At 31.0% G+C, this 21,836-nt stretch overlaps 1 protein-coding gene across 4 annotated transcripts in view; it reads left to right on the forward strand.

Annotated features, from left to right (window-relative positions):
• Positions 1–21,836, forward strand: part of CrzR (corazonin receptor) — a 1,123,351-nt gene that overhangs the window by 12,260 nt on the left and 1,089,255 nt on the right. The window lies entirely within an intron of this gene.

Genomic DNA, 21,836 nt, shown 5'->3' on the forward strand with positions numbered 1-21,836 from the left:
CTTATACAGTGGTAAAATAATGATCCTTGAAAAAAGTTACCCAAGATTTCTTTTTGGGGTAGGTTAATTTATCATGAAGTTCTATTTTAAAATGATTATTTTCTGTTTAAATAAACCAAAAAAAGTATGAAAAATTCCAATATCGCTATTTTTTTTATTTTTACTGCTCCTCCATCTTCAAAATCACCTTCCAAGAAGATATTTTAATTTTTCTACGATTACGTTGTTAAACGGAAGAAACTACAAAAAAAAATCCATTAAAAAATGTACAAACAATGAAAAGTTACCTATAATGTTTTTTTTGAAGGTAGGGCTGAATTTTATAGTAATAATATTCATAAACTGTTATTTTATGTAATAATATTACAAGTTTATATAAAACAAAAAAAGTTTTACAAAACTCAAAAGATCGATATTTTTAAACGTTTATCTGTTCCCCCACCCACAATATTATCCCCAAAGTCTTTTTTTGAATCATTTGCACTGGCATTATGCCAATAAAAAAATTAAAAAATCGGTTAAAAGATATACAAAAAATAAAAATATCGCTTTTTTCGATTTTTGGGGAAAGGGAAATTTTGAGAAAGAGTTTTTTAAAAATTTAAAAATTCAGTACATGCACGCATGTACTGAATTCATTATAAAGTGGGGTAAATATTATCTACCCCACCCTCTGGAGATATTGACCCCAAAACTTTACCAACAAACTGCTCCATGTATACGAGTCTCTGCACAAAATTCCATCTAAGTCGGTTTATCCAGTAAAAATTTATTAAGCTTCCAACACGGCAACGGACCTACTTACGAACATTATTTCCAATTTTTTATTTGTGGATCCTGGGTCATGAAACGTTGAGAAAAGCAAAAAACTCCATACGCCATTTTTTCCTTCTTGCAGCATAGCTCTAAAACTATGATACCAAGGTAGTAAAATCTAACAAATGTTTTGTGGTTATCATGAAAATCATTTTATGATATCTTACAGCAAATTTAATAGAGCGGAAATAAGCATATGAATATTAATTTAATAAATCGTTATCTTTCCAAAGTGATATGTTAATTTTTCATTGTTATAGATAAAAAAGTTAGATAAAAATATTATTAATAGAATTTATAATATTTAAACATTTTTAAAATCAATATAAAAATGTACATATTTTAATTAATTTATGACAAGTAACATATTTTGTATTCTTTTCAAATAGATTTCAAATTTTTTATTGATTAAATTCAAACTTAATTTAAATTATTTATTTTACTTGATTTCAAATAGTTATTGTTACAAAATCTCCATCTCAGTTACTTCACTAAAATGAAGTCTTCTTCTATTTCTATTCTATTTCGTCTATTCTTCTTTTTCGTATTCTATTTCTTATTAAAATTAAATTTTACTGATATTTTTGCCATTAAACTTGACAAAAATCGTATATTTTCTATCTTTTGAACTATTTGTCATATAAAATATTTTATATATAATATACATATAAAACATTATACATTAGTGAAATCATCTTTTCAAGCACTTCGATTTGTTTCTTCCTGATAAATTAAAAATAGTTTTGGTTTGTTTATTTGGTGGAATAACACCAACATGTTTTAACCCAGTTTAATTGACACTGTAAAGATAAATTACTTGGTAATCTTTCATGAAAATAAGTGTTTTTCTGGAAGTTAAGAGAAAAGTAAACATAAACAAACGAATAAGTCAATCGCATTATTCTTTCCTGAGACATTAAAAAAGGTATTTTTTTATATATAAGTCAATTAAAATTCTATGTTAAAACGATGTTAAAATACATGTGAAAATCTATGTCAGAATTTCACATGTTACCACATGCGTTATTATTAATATAATACATTATAGATTATATATTATATATACATCACACACATACACACACACACACACACACACACACACACACACACACACACATATATATATATATATATATATATATATATTCATAAATTACATATAAATTACGCATATAATACCGGGTTAGTCTAGTGGTTAAACCTCAAAATCAGCTGATTTTCGAAGTCGAGGGTTCTAAGGTTCGAGTCCGCATAAGGGCAGTTGCTTTTATATGGATTTGAATGCTGTGGATACCGGTTTCCTTTGGTAGTTGGGTTTCAATTAATCACACGTCTTAGGAGTGGTCGGCCTGAGTTTGTTCATGACTACACACTTACCGGTACATTTATACTTACACGCCAGACTGCGAACAGATGCCATGGCATCTCTGTAGAGTACTGTTGACATCATGTCACTCTGCTGTTACTCTGTAACCTGGTGTTACATAAATTAAATAAAATAAATATATAATTGTAATATTGAATTACACGTGTGTTGTGTAATAACATGTGTTATCTATTAAACATTGACAAAAAATTCTCGTAAACAAATTAAGGAACAAATAACACGTCTACTGGATAAAATTTTACTAACAAATTGCCCCCTATATAAGAGTTTCTGTAAAAAATTTCATCAGTCGGTTTATCCGACTTAGTTAAAATTTATTAAGCTTCAAACACACCAACACACCTACTTACGGACTTACAAACATATCTCCAATTTTTTTAAGCTTTTTTCTGCTCCACCATCCCCAATATTGTCCATAAAGTATTCTTTTATAGTCACTTGCACTACTACTATGCTTAGGAAGACGTTCGGTTAAAAAATATGCATTAAATAAAAATTTACCTTTTTTTCAATTTTTGAGGTAAAACTTTTTTTAACCGTACTGGGTAGTAAAATTTCAAACTGAAATATTGATCTTTACTCTATTTGCTGTTTCTGAACAATTCGTGTTACATAGATATTAATCAGAATCGAAAACGATTTTCTTAATTTTTACTAAATTATAAACTATGTGTACGTAGAAAAAAAATGATATACTACTCTTTCTATTTTCTTTTTTCAAATTGAAAATCTAGATTCTTTTAATGATATTTTAAGGAATGTAATTTTTTTGTTTCATTTATTGTTCTTTGAATTTATATTAACCACTTGTCAGATAATATAACGTTGTTATCTAGCAACAACTATGATTTTCCATTTGATATATATTTTTACTTACGTCTTTTTAAATTATTTTTGATACTAAATAGTAAGAGCAGATTGTAATGATAATTTTAGAAAAATTCAAGGAGGTTTCGTAGTGAAAATTCATACTCACTTTTTGTAACATTATCTTTGCTAATTTTCGCTATAATCCTTATATAATTCCTTATTCTGAAGAAAACTGAAGCAAAATCTAGTGTTTGTTGAATTTTTTAAACTGTAAATAATCGATTAATCAGCAACTGTCCAACAATACCAGTCAAACTACATTCTTTTAAATGCATTTTTTAGTTATTTACAATTTAATATTATTTTACTAAAAAAATATTTTTGATTATGATTTCATAAAATTTACATTAATTTTTGTATCAAAATAAAGAAAAACTCTGAATATTATAAAAAAATATTCGAAATAATCCAACGGTAAAAGTACGATCTGTATAATTGAATTGGACATTTCCACGTTTGGAACATTTTATGAATGGGCAAGATTTTCCTTTAGGAGGCTTTAGGCTCGCTTCAGGTGGATTTTTATTAATTGAAGGAAAAACAATTTTTTTGAAACATACATTTAAGCTGGTTATTAAGTAAAGGATTGGGCGGAGTGGATATCAACGGACGCTCACTACCTAATGAGAGCAGAAGTTATCGCTTTGGAGGAAGCTATTTGTTTCTTTTTAAGTTTCTGTATGGGTGACCGTTCCTTTATCACTGTCTGTCATCTCTTTCCTTTAACCTGATTCTTTCCTAGTTTTGGCTTTCTGGAGGCTTATCTACTAGATATCCAATGGATTAGTATTAATGATTTTGGGACCCCGTACATTCTTTAAGGTTGATTTATCCTAGATATTTTGTTGGAGGGGTGGAACTACACTGACAATAACTCTATTGATAGAGCTCATCTCAGTTCTGGAGACAGAATCCAGAGTTCCTGCTTCATACACTTTTCCAGCTTTGTGTATATTTCCCCCCCTTATTTGCCCCACCCCTCAGAGCCGGACAATACTCAAACAGAAACTCAGCTCTGGGGGGTGCCATTGCCTCAATCCAACTGGGCAATAACCCTGGCTCCGGCTATGCCGTTCCCAAGGCCACACCCAGGCAGCCGGGACTCGGTCTTTTCTTACCAAGCCTCAAATAAGGAGACCCCCGAAGGGGTACCCTCACCGGGACTCCGGTCTTTACGTTGCCTCGCCTCAAATGGGGAACCCCTGAAGGAATCCCCACCGGTACTACGGTCTTAATTTTTCACTTAATTTTTACAGTTTTGTGTAAATTGGATACATAAAAGCTTAACTGGAGCTGAGATGCTAATCTGTAATCGGCTAAAGCCGGGTTCCTTTTCTTTCCCTATTCAATATAAAAATACAAAATATTAATTTATTTATTTGTTAAACAAAACAGCAAGCTGACACCCAGTTTCAGTTTCATGATGTTAAATGAATTTTTCAGCGTATGATAAATGCCAAGCGTGATCGAAATTCAAACCCAGAATCTTTTAGATCAAAGGTAGAGATGCTGCTATTCCGCCACGGAGGTTGGCATATTTTCTGAAGACAAGAAAATAAACTTTAATTATTTTAGCCTACGTTTTTTTTATGACTTGGCCTCACGGTTGGGATCCATGCAACTATATTTATTCACTAGTTATTGTGCTTAAGAAAGATAGAATTACTTTTAATAGAATACGTTAAGTCAGTTTGAAGCTTTTTTTTGCAAGCTGAGAGCAAATTATTTATTTCAATTGTGTCTGATGAACCCTCAATAATACAACTTTCTAGGACAGTCAACCGACGATGTTTGATTATTGATTTTAAAACTTTTCCAATAGTATCAAATTTTCGGCTTTTTAACAGTCTAACAGAATTATGGTCGCTTTTAAGAAGTTTGATCACATTTGAAACGGTTACAGTGTCCTATTACATGGATAACTCCTATAGAATTGTTGCTTATTCCAGCTTAGAAACCCGAGATTTAATTAAATCTTAAGTGTCGCCGAAACAAACGCAGATTTTTCCAGTAATATTTGCTTGCTTATTAAAGAAATAGATTATAACAGAATTACAATTTTTTTTGTTGTTAAAATTGGGATTTTTTTGCATGTGTAAAAGTATGGTCTAGACTGGGATTAGAGGACAAAATTTTCTTGAATGAAAGTCAGAGGCACCACTACTCCACCACATAGTGGTGGCGGATATTTTCAGATGATAAAAACCAATTTAATTTTAAAGTGTTATTTGGCACGTTATATTATATCACCGCCAATTCTTGTACACTGTAATTTTTTTCTCAAGAAAAATTTAGATATCTCTTTATCAATTTAAATTCATATTATAAGTTCACATCTTGAACACATGAACATGAGAATTCTGTAGTTCGTGAAAAATTGCAAGTCTGACTTGGATTCGAACTCGAAACATACGAAATTAAAAGTAAATACACGCTACTACTTTGCCTTAGAGATTTCTGTTGTACCAGTCAAAAAAGAGAATTTTCTACTACAATTTAATAATAAAAATATAATTCCCAGTACAATTGCCCTACTTATGTAAACTAACTGTTGTCATAAAGGTGCATTAAAAGAAAAATTCTATAACACTGAGAAAACTAATCTAAAAAATCAGTAGGATATGCATAATAAATTATTAGTGTTTTTTTTCTCTAGTTGATGTAAAATTAAATTCAAAATTAGAATTAAAAATTACATGTTTCAAAATATTAGTTCTCATAAATATTTAGATAAATTGGTACCTTTGGGAAGAGATATTACGTCTTTCATTCTTTCATATTTTTACCTAAAGCTCCTATTTATTAAAACAACATTAATCTTTGCCGAGATAGGAAATTCATTGCGGGAACCTAAACGTTTTTATACAGGCTGATTAAAAGTTTGTAAATCTTACAATTTTTCATTCGTGTTAGAAAAACTAAATCAATACTCATGCAACAATTAATTTATTATTTAAAAATAAATTACATTTTAAACTTATTCAGTATTTTGAAAATGAAATATAGTAATTTGAAAATTCATCCAAAAGGAAAATGAGTTGCATGCACTTGATCTCGTATGAGAACGTTTCATATGAGATAATTAAGGAGAGAGGTTTTATAGAAGAAGATAAAGAAATTGTTTCGATGTTTAACAGTAATTACACAAAAAGATATTTCCGTGTATAGTTAGTTATTAAATTTGACTGAAAGATTTTGGTTAAATTTCTATGAAAGTTTAGCAACAATATAATCATATAATCTAATATTAATCCGTGTTATCATAGGTAAATATGCATACCTACAGATATGAACTGCACAGGATAAAATAAATTACTTTCGTTAATTATTCTTCAGAATGTTAGGTAAAATTTAAAACGGTTTGAATTTTAATATGAGAATGAATCAGAAAGATGGTTTGTTTTATTGTAAGAATTAATATTTGCTTTGCGATATCAAAATTTTCTTCCATCGCATGCGAATAATTTGTTGAAGGACTGCACAAATATAAAATAGCAGTGGGATGAGTTTCATATATTTTTCATGCAATTCATTGTACCGTTTGTTAAAGAAAAGAAAGGACTAGGCACAGAGGTAAAATCATATTAATATTTGCATTCTAATTTACCCTCTTCTGATTGTAGTTTTTTTTTTAAATGGGATAACGTTGTAAAAAATATTGCGCTCATTTTTATACCAGTAATATTTAAACATAAATTAAATCCACCAAAAATTCACTTGGAAATTAAAAAACTATTCGGTTTTGTTAAAATAAAAAAAAGAAAAGCTGACAACACAGTTTTTACCTCCGGGACTATCGTTAGGTATTGCTTCAGAGATGAATGATTTGTAGCGTGTGTGAAAATGCCATGCCTGAACCCGGGACATCCGGTTGAAAGGCCGAGACGCTACCACTCGCGCCACGGAGATCGGCAACATAGTTGTAGGACTTTCTTGTCACGCGGCTTTTTTCTGATGCACGGCTTACATACACATACAACTTAATTTTAAATATTTATAATTTTATGTAAATATAATATTTCATTCAAATATTCTAACTAAAGCGCGCGCGCATACCGTATTTCATTTGCGTGGGGTGGCGGTACTAGCGGCCACTTTAAATACTTTTTTACACTTTAAATGTTATTAATTTATTTAATTCTACCGATCACCTTCATTTTTCCTGTTTAGCCCCTGGGAATTCCCGTCAGGTGTTACTTCAGAGGATGAATGAGGATGGTATGAATGTAAGTGTAGTCTTGTACAGTCTCAGGTCGACCATTTGTGAGATGCGTGGTTAATTGAAACCTAACCACCAAAGAACACCGGTATCCACGATTTACCGGTCACCTGTGACGTCACAATACAGCGATAACAGACGACTACAGCAGCTGTACGTCAGTGCTAACTAGCGCTCCTTTCTGGTGAGAGGGGTTACTAATGACACAGTTTCCCACTAGTTTATTTAGAGCTTTTTTTGGGATGGAGGTGCGATGTTGCCAACATTTTTTTGGATATATTATTTTTTGATTGTTAACAATGTACATAAGAAAAATAAGACCTAAATTAAGTGAAGTCTCGAAATACTGAGGGTAACCAAGATTGGTTCCTGACCAAATTGGTAGTCTGACCAACATTGGTCAAAATCGGTCTAGTAGTTCTGGAGATATGATGATTTAGGTTACGACGCCGAACACACACATCTGCATACGAACATCCGAAAACTTTCCATCCGATATTTTGGTTTTTTGGATTCCTTGAGTTAAAACGTAAAGATCCGTTGAAAACCGCATATGCCCAAATTGGACCGATTACAATACTTTCTCTTCTATAGCTATAGCTCTATTGCAGTGTTAGACGGGAAAATAAAATTAAGATTTTTCATTTTAACCGTGGTAACCATTCTGTTACTCATAAGAAAGCGTTACATTTTTTTCCATTTCTAATATTGTAGAATTTTTAGTAGGATTAGTAAACACTGATTTTCGTTAACGATTTTGAAGTAATAGAGACGTTTATTTCGTAGTATGCCGATTAATATTCAGGATTGCTTAAAAAAATGTCAAAACCTTTACAACTGTAAGGAATTTCTATATCCACGTATGAATAATATACACAAAAAATCTTTCTAATAAAAACGTATTTAAATCTGGCGGTCCAGAAATGAATGTGGAGATTGTAAACATCATTACTGAAGAATCAGTGTTGTTTAGTTAATAACTATGCCAGACATGATTTCTGTCTCTATTTGCACTGGAACTTTTTGTATCATTTTGCGTAGGGTATGTGTCGATTTGATAAATTTTAGGAATATATATTTTTTTATCAAGTTATACAGAAAACTGTTCGGGCTAATTGGGCTGTGATGGAAGTTTTGTTAGAGAAGTCATCTGATCTCAGCTATATATTGTGCTCCAATAAATTTATGGCACAAATTTTTCTTTGGTTTTGAGGAAAGTTGTCAGTAGATGTCTAAATAATGAGTTATTAAAAATTTAATGTAAATTTTTTTAATTTTTAAAACGAATAAATAAAAAAATGAAGAAAATTGTGAAAGAACTTTACAGTACAATGAAACCATTTATTTAACTGAGGCTCAATTGAAATTAATTATTACAATATAAAATAACTTTAATTATTACTCGAGCAATTTACGGGCCACAATTTACCTATGGGCCTCAATCTAACAAAGCTGTTGTTCTTAATATATACCAAGTAAAATTTCAGAGAACAAAGAACAACAGTAATTGTACGATTATTATTATTAGTATTATTATCATTATGGATAATACATTTTTACCGGTAAATAGACCCTCCGACCACAAGGAGGCAAGGTAAGGGAATAAAGCTATTCCATAACTAAAAAAAATCAATACATCATTCAGGCCCTTTTGTGACAACCGTAACTTGGCATTTGTCAGAGCTCCAGACTCATCATCTTCCAAGTTCGGAGGTTATATACTTCCTCATCAATAAGCACGTGTCTAAAATCACTGATATCTGCATTGGCACGAAGATGCGAGGTTGAACGCCAATAGCCCTTTGTGACATGTGAAGCGAGTGCGAAATCTCTCCCAGTGCGCCGATGATGACTATTATAACCTTTCGCTGGGTCTAGACCTATCTGACCTGATCCACCAAATCAGCAAATCCAAAAAAACAATTTGGCGTCCTTCAGCCACGTAAAGGAGGCAGCAAAGTCAACTCCCTCATCCAGCACGGAGGCGGCAAATCTCCTATGAAGCTCACTTGCGTGCCATGCATCCCTTTTCTGCCTCTCATCGGGAACCTCGTTCAGGGGGCATAGTCATTGTCGCTAAGGAGGAATGGGGACAGACCTTCATCTCTTCTCACCACTTCCCGATGAAGCACTAGATTCACTTCGCCTTTGAAAATAGTTCCACAGGTTCTGAATTTATTTCGCTTGAACCTCAAGATAATCTGCGACATCTCTTCCACCCCTGCTCCTGAACAGATAGAAGCGAGCTTAACAACTGCATGGTTGATGCGCTTGGTGCCCGATGAATTCACTTCTAAGAAACCGATTAAGTTTCTCAAGCTCCATTTTCGGCCATTCTAGAACTCTGAAACTGTAGGTAACCAATGACACGGCGTAGATATTGATGCTCTTCGGTTTATTGTCCCCACTTAATTGCGATTTCATGACAGCACGCACACGAGCCTTGAGGCCAGGAGGAAATGGTGCTAATTATACCATTATGGTACATATATATACTTATGGTATTAATTTGAAAGAGACATACGATGTGATGAAAGACGTTCTTGAAAATATAAATTATAAAAAACATAGATAGAACATATGTGGTGATTTGAAATTTATAGCTATTTTGTTAGGCATGCAGTTAGGCTATACTAAGTACATGTGTTTTCTTTGCGAATGGGAGAGCCGAGCTAGGAATAGTCATTATGTTACCAAAGAGTGGAAGAAACGAGAAAAATGAACTCAAAATGGGAAAAATATTATTCATGAGCCCTCAGTTGAACACAAAAAATATTTTTACCCCTTCTCTATATCAAGCTAGGAGTAACGAAACATTCTGTAAAAGTAATGAAGAAGGATAGTCCCGGATTTTTGTACATCAGGCAAGATTTTCCGAATGTATGTGAAGGAAAAATTAAAGAAGGAGTATTTGTTAGTTCTCAAAGAAGAGATGATGTATTTAACTCAGTGTTAAATAACGTAGAAAGTCCAACTTGGGCTTCATTTAAAAGCGTTTGCAAAATGTTTCTCGGCAAACAAAAATCTGACAATTACCACAATATTGTTAATCAACTTTTTACTTCATACAGTGCTGTGGGATGTAATATGTCTTTGAATACACATTTACTCCACTCACATTTGGATTTTTCCCGGACAACCTTGAAGACATAAGTGTCGAATACGGTGAACGTTTCCACCAAGATATTTCGGTGATGGAAAGCCGCTATGAAGGGAAATGGAATACTAACATGCTAGCCGATTACTGTTAGAGATGTGTCTGAGGCTATTTATAAAAGAAACGTATCAGCGAAATCATTCTAACACAGGTATGGTCATGCAAAATTATAAATTTTACAAATTTTGCCTACATTTTCTCTTATTTTTTTTTGAAGCGTAATTTATTTAAAACTAAGGGTGATAGAAAAGTTGTTTTACAGATCTGTAATGTACGCAAAAAAAGCAGTTCAAGAAATGGTATCACACTTAGAGATACATTAAAAAAATCTTTTTTTGTCTATCAGTGTTATTATTATACAATAATTATTATTGTTATTACTTATATTTGATTTTCCAAGTTTTTTCGATGTTAACACATTTCTTTATATTAAATAAAGTAGGAAAAATCTTGAAAAACCTTTTTTATCTACAGTGTAGTATGGCCCTCAAACAAAGTGGAAGCGTAATGTTATTTCGTATAAAATACAACGGAAATTTAAAAAATTCCGACAATAGTTACTAACTAAAATATAATAATTATTAAAGATTTAAAGATCACGAACTGTAATTCCAGACAAGCAGTCACCAGCTACGCTTAACTGTGTAATCTAGCTATGTCTTGCCTACAAATTTAGTGAGAATATAATTTAATATGATAATATCACTTCAAACTACCAGAAAAGCCCCCAACCGTATTATTCTCAAGCAGTTCCATAACTCTTGGAGCTTCAAGTCCTACTCACTAAATTATATATTCTGACCTCTGATTTTATCCGTCAGCGAACAGAATACTAAAATTTGCCATGATTTAGACTAAACGTCCAACAAATTATATTAATTATGCTAAAATATATGTACTCGTACAATATGTATCTTAATTTAAGTTCTTACATAAATTACGAACTTATGACTTCAAGTATTTTGTTTGCTCATCAAAGCAATTGCAAGAATCTGCTTGTTAAAATACAAATTAATTGATTACTATTTAATAAAGAATCCACAGAATACGAAGAGATGATTTTTATCGTAAAAAAAACATTCACAACATGATCTTGAATCGAGTCGCATTATGTAGCATTCAGAGGTTTAACTGTCTTACTAAAAATGTCTTAGCTTAACTATAGACGGAAAAACGTTTTGATCATACGTGCGAGCGCACATACACACACACACACACACACGCACACAAAATTTTATTTTCCTGAAATGCTGAATGAATTGAGCGTATTGTAAATCGCAGTATTAAAAATGTATTGTGTATAGACTGTCTCCGGATAGAATTATCCATGCCAATTGCACGATCGCACCCGGAATGATCGTGTAAATGAACGGATAGATGTAAAAACAAAAAGTAAAGTATATTCGCTGTTTGAATACAGGAAAGAAAGAAGGCACTTAATAACTTAATTTTCTGTAATTTATAGAATTAGTCATTACTTTTTGTAAAATTGTACCCGATATCGGTTTATTTTTTCTAATACCTTGCCAAATTAATTAAAAAATGTAAGTTTAAATAATCCGCTCCTACAATATTACATTAAATATAATAATACATTTTATTATCTATGATGTTCAACAGCAACTGATTTTTTTTTTCATTTTACTAGTTAATAAAATTAATTTTTTCATTCTGTTTTCCAATTCATTCTCCGCACTTACCGGGTGGACTATTTAGTATTTCAAAAGCTAGATTTTTAATCTTTATGATCTCTAGTGCTACGATTTGCTGATGATATAGTAATTCTAGCCGAGAATAAAAAGGATTTAGAAGAAACAATGAACGGCATAGATGAAGTCCTACGCAAGAACTATCGCATGAAAATAAACAAGAACAAAACAAAAGTAATGAAATGTAGTAGAAATAACAAAGATGGACCACTGAATGTGAAAATAGGAGGAGAAAAGATTATGGAGGTAGAAGAATTTTGTTATTTGGGAAGTAGAATTATTAAAGATGGACGAAGCAGGAGCGATATAAAATGCCGAATAGCACAAGCTAAACGAGCCTTCAGTAAGAAATATAAGTTGTTTACATCAAAAATTAATTTAAATGTCAGGAAAAGATTTTTGAAAGTGTATGTTTGGAGTGTCGCTTTATATGGAAGTGAAACTTTGATAATCGGAGTATCTGAGAAGAAAAGATTGGAAGCTTTTGAAATGTGGTGCTATAGGAGAATGTTAAAAATCAGATGGGTGTATAAAGTGACAAATGATGAGGTATTACGGCAAATAGATGAAGAAAGAAGCATTTGGAAAAATATAGTTAAAAGAAGAGACAGGCTTATAGGCCACATACTAAGGCATCCTGGAATAGTCGCTTTAATATTGGAAGGACAGGTAGAAGGAAAAAATTGTGTAGGCAGGCCACGTTTGGAATATATAAAACAAATTGTTAGGGATGTAGGATGTAGAGGGTATGCTGAAATGAAACGACTAGCACTAGATAGAAAATCTTGGAGAGCTGCATCAAACCAGTCAAATGACTGAAGACAAAAAAAAAAAAAAATGATCTCTAGAATTTTTGGACCACCTGCAGGTATAAAACGCAACTTAAGGGAAAACAACAGCAATATTACATGCTAAGCTATATAATCGTGACTAGTAGTTAAACTGAGTAGGGTGGTAATTGTGGATTTTTTTAGTTAACTTTGAAAATAAAATATATATTTTTTTGTTAAATGTTTGTTACATTATTTAATGAGTTAGCTATAAATATAAAGTTATAATGTCGTTAAGTGTTATCATAAAAACAAAGTTCAGTTATTCTGAATAAAAAATATAAAAAATAAAAGTAAAAGGAATTTTACACTAAGTGGAAATTATAGATGACGTTCTTAGAAAAGTATATAGATAACAAAATGATGCACAGCTTAGAAATAGAACTATTTGTAACATTCCTGTCGATAATTTTCAGTGAACAATTCTCTTACAATTATATAATTTTCTCTTAAAGTAATAAAAATTTGTTTAACTAACAAAGAAAATTAATTACTGTTCGAATTTCAGTTTTGTTTTGAAGTTCATAATAGATTCGGGGATTATAAGCTCGAAGCCAATGAACTCCCAGCAGACAAACTAGAGTTAATCTTTTAGCAAATAATTAAATTTTAAAGCATGTTAGAAGGAAAAGAACACAAATTCGTTTATTATTATTATTTATTCTTGTTTACCAATTTCTCTTTATAATTTAAATTATGTATACATACTTTTTTTTTCTCTCAGCTCCCCTGGGCCGGACCGACTTGTTGGTATTACGCCGCCCAAGGGAGTGTCTTTAAACTCAAATAGGCCTCCCCACCTACCGGCTATATACCGGCATGGCAGGTCGGTCTACCGGTTAGCTCTTTTTGAGAGTTCTTTATTAATATTGCCCTTTTGGCCACTACTCCACACCCAGTGCGCTGCGACGCAGGGCCGGGTCCCTTTGGTATTCAGTGTGCTGTTACCTGACTGTTACCCGTGGAGTCCTTGGTGGCTCATCAGTGCCAACACACCGCAGCATGCTGGACCTCACCGGTAAGGCTGTCCACCCAGTCCTATTCTAGCCAACACCTTGTCTTCTCTCATCGGAGTATTTCTGTAGAACGACTTGTCTAACAAAACTAGCAAAATTATTCCAGTTTAACTCGCTTCTTAACATGTATTCTATTGTTGTATCTGGAGTTATACCTGTGAGTGCCTTACTATGTCTAAGTGTGTCCCACCTATTGCACTCAAAAAAGGTGTGCTCAGCATCATCTATCTCGTTGCAGTAGTTGCAAATTGGCTCTTCTCTCTTGCTTATTTTGTGCAGGTAGTTATTGAAGGAACCATGTCCTGTAAAAAACTGCGATAGGTGATGATCAACCTCACCAAATCTTCTCGACAACCATGGCTTGATGTTGGGGATGAGGGTTCTCGTCCATCGACCCACAACTTCCTGCGACCAACTTTCCTGCCAGATATTATAAACAGCGTCCCTGACCTCTTGTTCTGGCTTGTCTTGTGCCCTCTCCATCCTCTTTTTTGCGATTAGGTCAATAGGAGGTTCACCCGATAACACGCACAGGGCGGCATAGGAGACTGTCCTGTACGCGGACACAACACCTAGGAGCACACACCTGTGCGTCTTCGCTAGTCTGTCCTTGTTGCGCCTGATGGCGATAGAGCGCCACCAGGCCGGAACGGCATACATAAGCGAAGACACGACGGTGGTCGCCAGTAAACGGCGCTTTGAGGCCCGAGGGGCATTTGTATACATACTGGTCATTATCATTGTAACTGACTGCTTCAGGAGAACGATAATGTCTTTTTAGATTATGCTACTCAGAAAAATGTTTCCTGTTATTCAGAAACATAAAGATTTAAAAACAAACTTTAATAGATGAATAAAATTTTTGTAACCAGTTAATGAAAAACGTGTATAAAAGTTAAAACTGTTACAAAATAATTAGAAATAATGTTGAAAATATAAAAAAAAAGTAATTGAAAGTAAATTTAAACATCATTTAAAAAATATTAATATTAACAGATTATTTTTTTCCATCCATATAATAAAAAAAGGGATGAACTTACCCCCACGGAATTGCTCTCGTTACGCGATAAGTTATATCCAAAAAAATTACAAAGAAATTGTAAACCGTACGGTAAGAGTCTCGCAGATATCATTTCTTCCGCTCAAAAAACAAAAATTTCTGTAATATAAATAAAACTGTGTTTAACTGATATTAAAAAAGGTAAGACACTACATTTCTATAATAAAAATCTGTATTGTTTTACAAATCTAATTGAACTGAAATGTAATGTTTTCATTCTTATTTATTTTTTCCCCATTTTCATTTTACTGTTAGGTCATGTTTAGAACTGTAAACGTAGTTCGTTGACTTCGTCGACTTTTACCGACGAAGTTCTAACAAACTCCGTGATTAAGTTTCGAATTATCCGGCCTATTCATCATGGAGATACTTTAAATATATATATATATATTTTTTTTAAAGATAAGTTAAGAAACTCATTTCTTTCATAATTTGTTCCAATATTTTTAAATTTAACATTTTTACAGTGTTATAAATTTAAAATTTAAATTATGTCAAAAAAAGAAAATATTTTTTCATATCTAGGGTATTTATAAGTAAACTAATGACTAAATTGTATAATCCACCTACTAAATAGGTTTATATATCAGCGTTTTCTGCTTGAATTCAAACATCCTTGGCTCGTAGGAATGTGAGTTTTGCAGTCAATGTAATATAAACTTATTCCTTATTTTGAAGGCCTGTATTATTAGTTTTGTCATCGAACATCGAAAAAACCTTTGAATATTGTAAAGAGTCATTATGTGAGTCGTGATATAAATTTTTCTGGCTGGATACGCCAGTCCAGGAGTCAAAACCTCGGCTGGTAGTTATATAACCGCTTTAGTACGAGCAGCCAGAATCGGAAGCCTGCTCGGATCGGTCGGTTGCAGTAAGATGACCGAGTTATTCTGTTTTTAGCGTTTTTTATTCGTTTTTTTTTCCAGCAAGTTAAGATGCGTTCTGATCCTTCTGAATCATGAATCTTTATGAAATGCGAGGAGGGTGATACCCACATAGTATGTTGCTTCTTTACATCATTCTCTCAGCGCAATTCCATTTTCAATCCATTCTCCGAAAACCATTTTGGCATTGGGATCGAGGTTGGTCTAGCAGGATTGCACTCGATGCAGTCGACTTTTTATGCACTCTCTGAACTGAGGTGTATTGGGTTCGCTGATACAAAATTATCATCCTGTTTAGTAGCTAATTGATATTATTAGTTTTGGTTAAAAACAAACTTAATATAAATTAAATTTATTACAGGAAAAAAAATTTAGCTCTGATTTTCTAAATTTAATTTGTAATAATGAAGTTTATGATACTGTAGACTACATACAGTAGGGTATAGATTTTTTATGAAATTTTCATAAATATTTGGGATTTTCATGGTTTTTATAATATAAAAACAAAATAGTTAGGCATAAATTTTTTTTTTGAATATTTAGGCAAATGTGATTATATTGGGTATTTTTTACAGGCTAAGAGGAAATTTATGCAAAGTTTTCTTACAAAATCATTCTTATAAGTAAATAAATTAAGTCTATAAATAATTAAGTTCTTATAAATAATTTTAAAAAAATCAGTATTACATAGTCAGAGCAGAGGTTAAACAATAACAGAAAATTCCATAAAAACATTTTTTACCTAAGGTCTTTTATATTTTACTGTCTTTAACGTAACGTCTGATAGATTGAATTCAAAACCAATATGACAGAAAAAACATTTAAGATAACATTTAAGTCTGATATCTTTTTGGATTTTATATCTTTTCTAAAGTATATTTCAAAGGATTAAGTACAAAAAAAAAAAATAACCTCATGAGAGGGTGAAGTGTTGTAAATATTTTAGTTAAGATATAGCTATGATTTCCTTAAGTTTAAAATTAATTAATCCTGTAAGTTTATTAAAATTTATTCAGTAGTTAATACAAGATGCCAGAAAAAGTCGAAAAAATAATCATGATAACGTGCAAACGTTTACAGTTTGGGCTATACAAAGGTTAAAGATTTATTTTAAACTGTGAATAAACTAAGATGGCTTCCAGTTTGTGTAACGGATAACACGATAATTTTTTAAATCAACCGATTCAAGGTTTGATCTAAAAACCGATTCAAGGTTTGATTCTTGACGAGAGTCTTTTAGCTTTTACCGGTTCACCGTAGTCATAGCATTGAAATAATATACGAGTCAATAGATGAAATAGCCGGCCTCCGTGGCGCGAGTGGTAAGGTCTCGGCGTTTCATCCGGAGGTCCCGGGTTCGAATCCCGTCAGGCATGGAGTTTTCACACACGCTACAAATCATTCATCTCATCTTCTGAAGCAATACCTAACGGTGGTCCCGGAGGTTATAAAAAAATAAAATAAAATAAATTTTATTAAATACGTAGATATATACGTCACATTCATATTTTTGTGTTGTTTTGATATATACTTTTTTTTTTATAACCCATATTTATTTGGAAAATATACTAACATACATACATATATATTTACATACATAGGCTACTCTTTATTACATTCAGTCTACATATGAAATACCTTTGTATTTTATTTTTAGGTATATAAGTTAATTTTAGGTAAATTATTTTATTCTGGCCTGAGTTTTTATTCGATTGTAAATCAAAAGTATATATTTCAATAGCATTCTAAAAACGCTCAAGTAAGATTAATATAAAACCGCTTATGTAAGCAAACTATAAAAAATGTTCTTTGGTTTAAATTGTAGCTCTTAAGAAATTTAAAAGTACGGTTTATTAATGTTAACTCACTAATTTCATTCGACGAAACACCTTCGCCGACTAGTCTAATGTTCCTTGTGGTAAATGTTTAACACCAGTGAAGATAATCTTAAACTGTGACGGTAAATTACTGATTACCAAATTGTAAATATTAAATCATGAAATTGATAAATATTTCCTAAACTAATGATTTCTCTTGTAAGGAGTGTGTAGTTCAAAAGAGGATCATTAGTCGTAATATTTAAACTTCGTATACTGTAGGAATACAGAAAGAAATTGAATGTTCAGAGAAAAAAAGTTTGATTTTTATTCAGATTTAGCTTTAAAACTTTTAAAAATATAAACCTTTTAAATAGTAGTATCTTTTATTTAATCAGGAAGACTAATAAATTAACGAGCATAATAGTACAACTTATTTTTTCATGTGAATACACATATTTAAATAGAAACTAGAATAGATAGATCAGAATTAATATGTTAAACTAATATTTATTTTAATTTACTACAGTCGGTTTTTACAAAATAGTTTTTTTTTTATCTATTTACTCGATATATAATCGCTTATTTACGGAACTTCATCAAAGATTAAGGTAAAAAATCAAGTTTCACAAAATCAAGTATTTAAGGTTGATGAAAATTAACTTACGTTTGAATTGTTTGGCGTGTCATTTTTTTAAAGGTGGCCAGAAAAATTGAGCGTTAAAAATTATTTTATAAACGTGTAAGTGGAATAAAAAAAATGTTAATGCAATTTGCAGTAAATGCAGATTAACAATTTTTAGTGAAAAATCCGAAATTGGTCGATTAATTTCATCTCAGCAAGTAGCTGCATCAGTGTATAATGTTTTGGTAAGGCTATATTGTCCGCAGTTAATGACAGTGTACGTAAGCAATTTTTCCACCTCAATTTTAGTGTAGCTTTTAATTTTGAATAAGTTATAATTGAGACGAAATGCTTGATATCTTTTTAATGAAAATCGGTTCAACTCTGTAGTCACAGTTACAGTACCCTTCAACAACACAAATACCAAACACAGACGGTTCATAGATAAAGATTATATCCAGATTACAAACAAAAAATAAGAAAATGAAGGTGTTTCAATATGTAAGTCTACTTACTAAAAATAGCTTGACTTCTTACAACAAATTTTGAAAAATCTATACAATTAAGTTACTTATGTTTATATGACGATATGTTTCAATTATCAACACTTCTTCATTACAAAGGAATTATTTATGTGGATAATCAAATGAGCTTAAATTTTTTTTTTTTTTTTTTGTTAACGTTTCAAATATCAAATACAAACAATTTTTCAGCATTTATTTTAGCATCTTAGCAAACGATAAATCAGTCAAGTATCTATGAAAACGTGAACAAAAAACTAAATTACAAAATTGTATGAATCTCTTCGTAGAATTACTTAATAGATAGATTACTAAAATACAGGTTCTTATAGGTAAGCTATTCTTTTATAGGGCATGGTAATCTGTTACACTGAAAGTTACGTACTTGCTGACTATATATTTATAAATAATAACTCATTTCTTTAAAAACTACTTGATATTACAATTTTGATTATTTCAAAAATTATAATACAAAAATACAAAAACAAATTCAGGTCCTTACGTATTAACGCCACCGCAGCTACAGCTTTATTTAAAAATAAAGTATTCAATCGGATTTCGGTGGAAAAAGGCCCGATATAGAGTTTAACATAGATTCAAAAAAGTCTCTTTATTAATTTTAATAAATGGTTATTTATATTTATTTATTTTATAAATATAATTTAATCAAACTTACCTACGCTCGCTAACCTTGACTAATTAACAGGAGTGTTTTGATTATTTAAATAATAAATAATTGCAATAATTACTGAATTTATTAAATAAATACTCAAAAAATACGGTGTTAATTAGTCAAGGTTAGCGAGCAAAGCGAGCGTAGGTTAAGTTTGGTTAAATTATATTTATAAAATAAATAAATATAAATAACCATTTATTAAAATTAATAGAGACTGTTCATTTTCCACCGAAATCCGATTGACTACTTTGTTTTTAAATAAAGCTGTAGCTGCGGTGGCGTTAATACGTAAGTACCCAAATCAACTTAACGTTGTACCTTTAATACAAGTTGTTTCTCTTTACTAAAGTTAATGATTCCTGGTGTTTTTTGATGTGTGTTACAACTTTTTTAAGCTCTGAAGACCATACAATGAGAAAAATGTACATAAATAAATAAAAAACTTTTGTCAGGTGTAATAGCTCATACATTAGGCAAAGAATAAAAATACTATTAATAACATTCAAGACCGCTTTTAAAGCATCTTTTATAAGAGGTTTGGTAAGCCGCGATTATGTCCTGATGAAATTATTTTCAAATTTCTAATTTTTGACTTTTAGATAACTATCTTTAACTTTTAATAGCGTAATTACAGATAGCCCCGTGGCGCGAGTGGAGGTCCCGGATTCGAATCCCGGTGAGGCATGTCATTTTCACACACGCTACAAATCATTCATCTCATCCTCTGAAGCAATACCTAACGGTGCTCTCGGATGTTAATGAAAAAAAAAAGTATAATTACAGATAAAAATTAATGTCAGATTAAACAGTTTATATGGTCTACATACATCCAACCACAGGAAATTATTATTTTCAGAATTCCAGTTATTAACCTAACGATTTCAAGAAGAAGAACAAATATTTCATATTTGACTACCAAATTAATAAATCTGGAACAACATATAACTTATGACAGATGAATTTAAAAAAAAAGTATTTGATTAATGAGATCAATATTTTGATTGGTATTATACACAAGTTGACAGTTGAGCATAAGATAAAGAATCAAAGAATTTTATTTTCGTTATATTCAAATAAGTAGTGAATTTGAAATTGATGAGAAAGTTATAATTTTTTTTTTAAATAAATTTTTGTGTTATCCCTGTTACTGGTATTAAAATTATTGCTATTGGTATTATTATTCATTTTAAATGTGTTGATAAAACTATTGCTGTTATATTTTGATCTGTAACTATTTTTTTACATCTGTTTCATCTTATTTATATTGTTCCTGGTAATCAAAGATTAAAAGGTATCATTTCTGTTTTTACAAACTCCTCTTACAAAGACAATATTAATCGCGTTGATGAATATGTCAAAGATTTTATTATGATTTGAATTGTTTACAATAAATTTTGGAACTCTAAAGAATTAGACGGTGGTATTATATTAATTATTGTTGGAATACTCGTAATTTTGCCGGTAATGGTCTTTTATTTATGCGAATGAGTATTAAAAAGTGTGGGAGTATTTAAATAAATTAAAATTTGTTGGCTCGACCATAAGGCGATACCTCTGGCGCTCCAGCTTTTGTTTCTGCAGGTGATATTCATAAAAAAATTATTATTTATTCTTTTGATTAAAAATTCTTTACTCTTTTTATTTCTTTTAAGTGCCTTTGTTTGGATTGTACAGTCTGTTTAAAAGAAAATAATGATAAGAATAGTAAAAATAATTGTAGAGTAAATTTAGATCGTTGATAAAAGGTATTTAATTAATCTCATAATTTAATATAATGTAGATTTTTGTAAGATAATAATAAATCTTATAGTCTTTGTGTACTGAATTATCGATTACAAAGATACAGAATTAATCCTTCTTTTTCATTTGTTTCTTTTCTTTATTTAAGTCATTTGTTACGTAAAACCATTAATTTATTACAATAATATATTTTATATTGTAATAATATAAGATATCATCATCATCATCATCACCAGAGCCAATAAATAAATACATTGTAGTAGGCATTTTATTTCTTTGCCGATGAGTTTAAAGTTTAAAAACTAGCTTCGTAACAGCAATATTCTAATTTTACTTCCAAATAATTTCTATCTTAAGCAATAAAATTTGTCTGTAATAAACTAGAAAACTTCCTTCTCGAGTTTTTATCCTAATTCGACATTATACGACCTAATGATGCGTAATATTATTTTTTCTCATTGTGCCAAAGATATCGATCGCATATGGCTGAGAATATTTTGCATAGA

Source organism: Lycorma delicatula, chromosome 1 (assembly GCF_047948215.1).
Source record: "Lycorma delicatula isolate Av1 chromosome 1, ASM4794821v1, whole genome shotgun sequence".
NCBI lineage: Eukaryota > Metazoa > Arthropoda > Insecta > Hemiptera > Fulgoridae > Lycorma > Lycorma delicatula.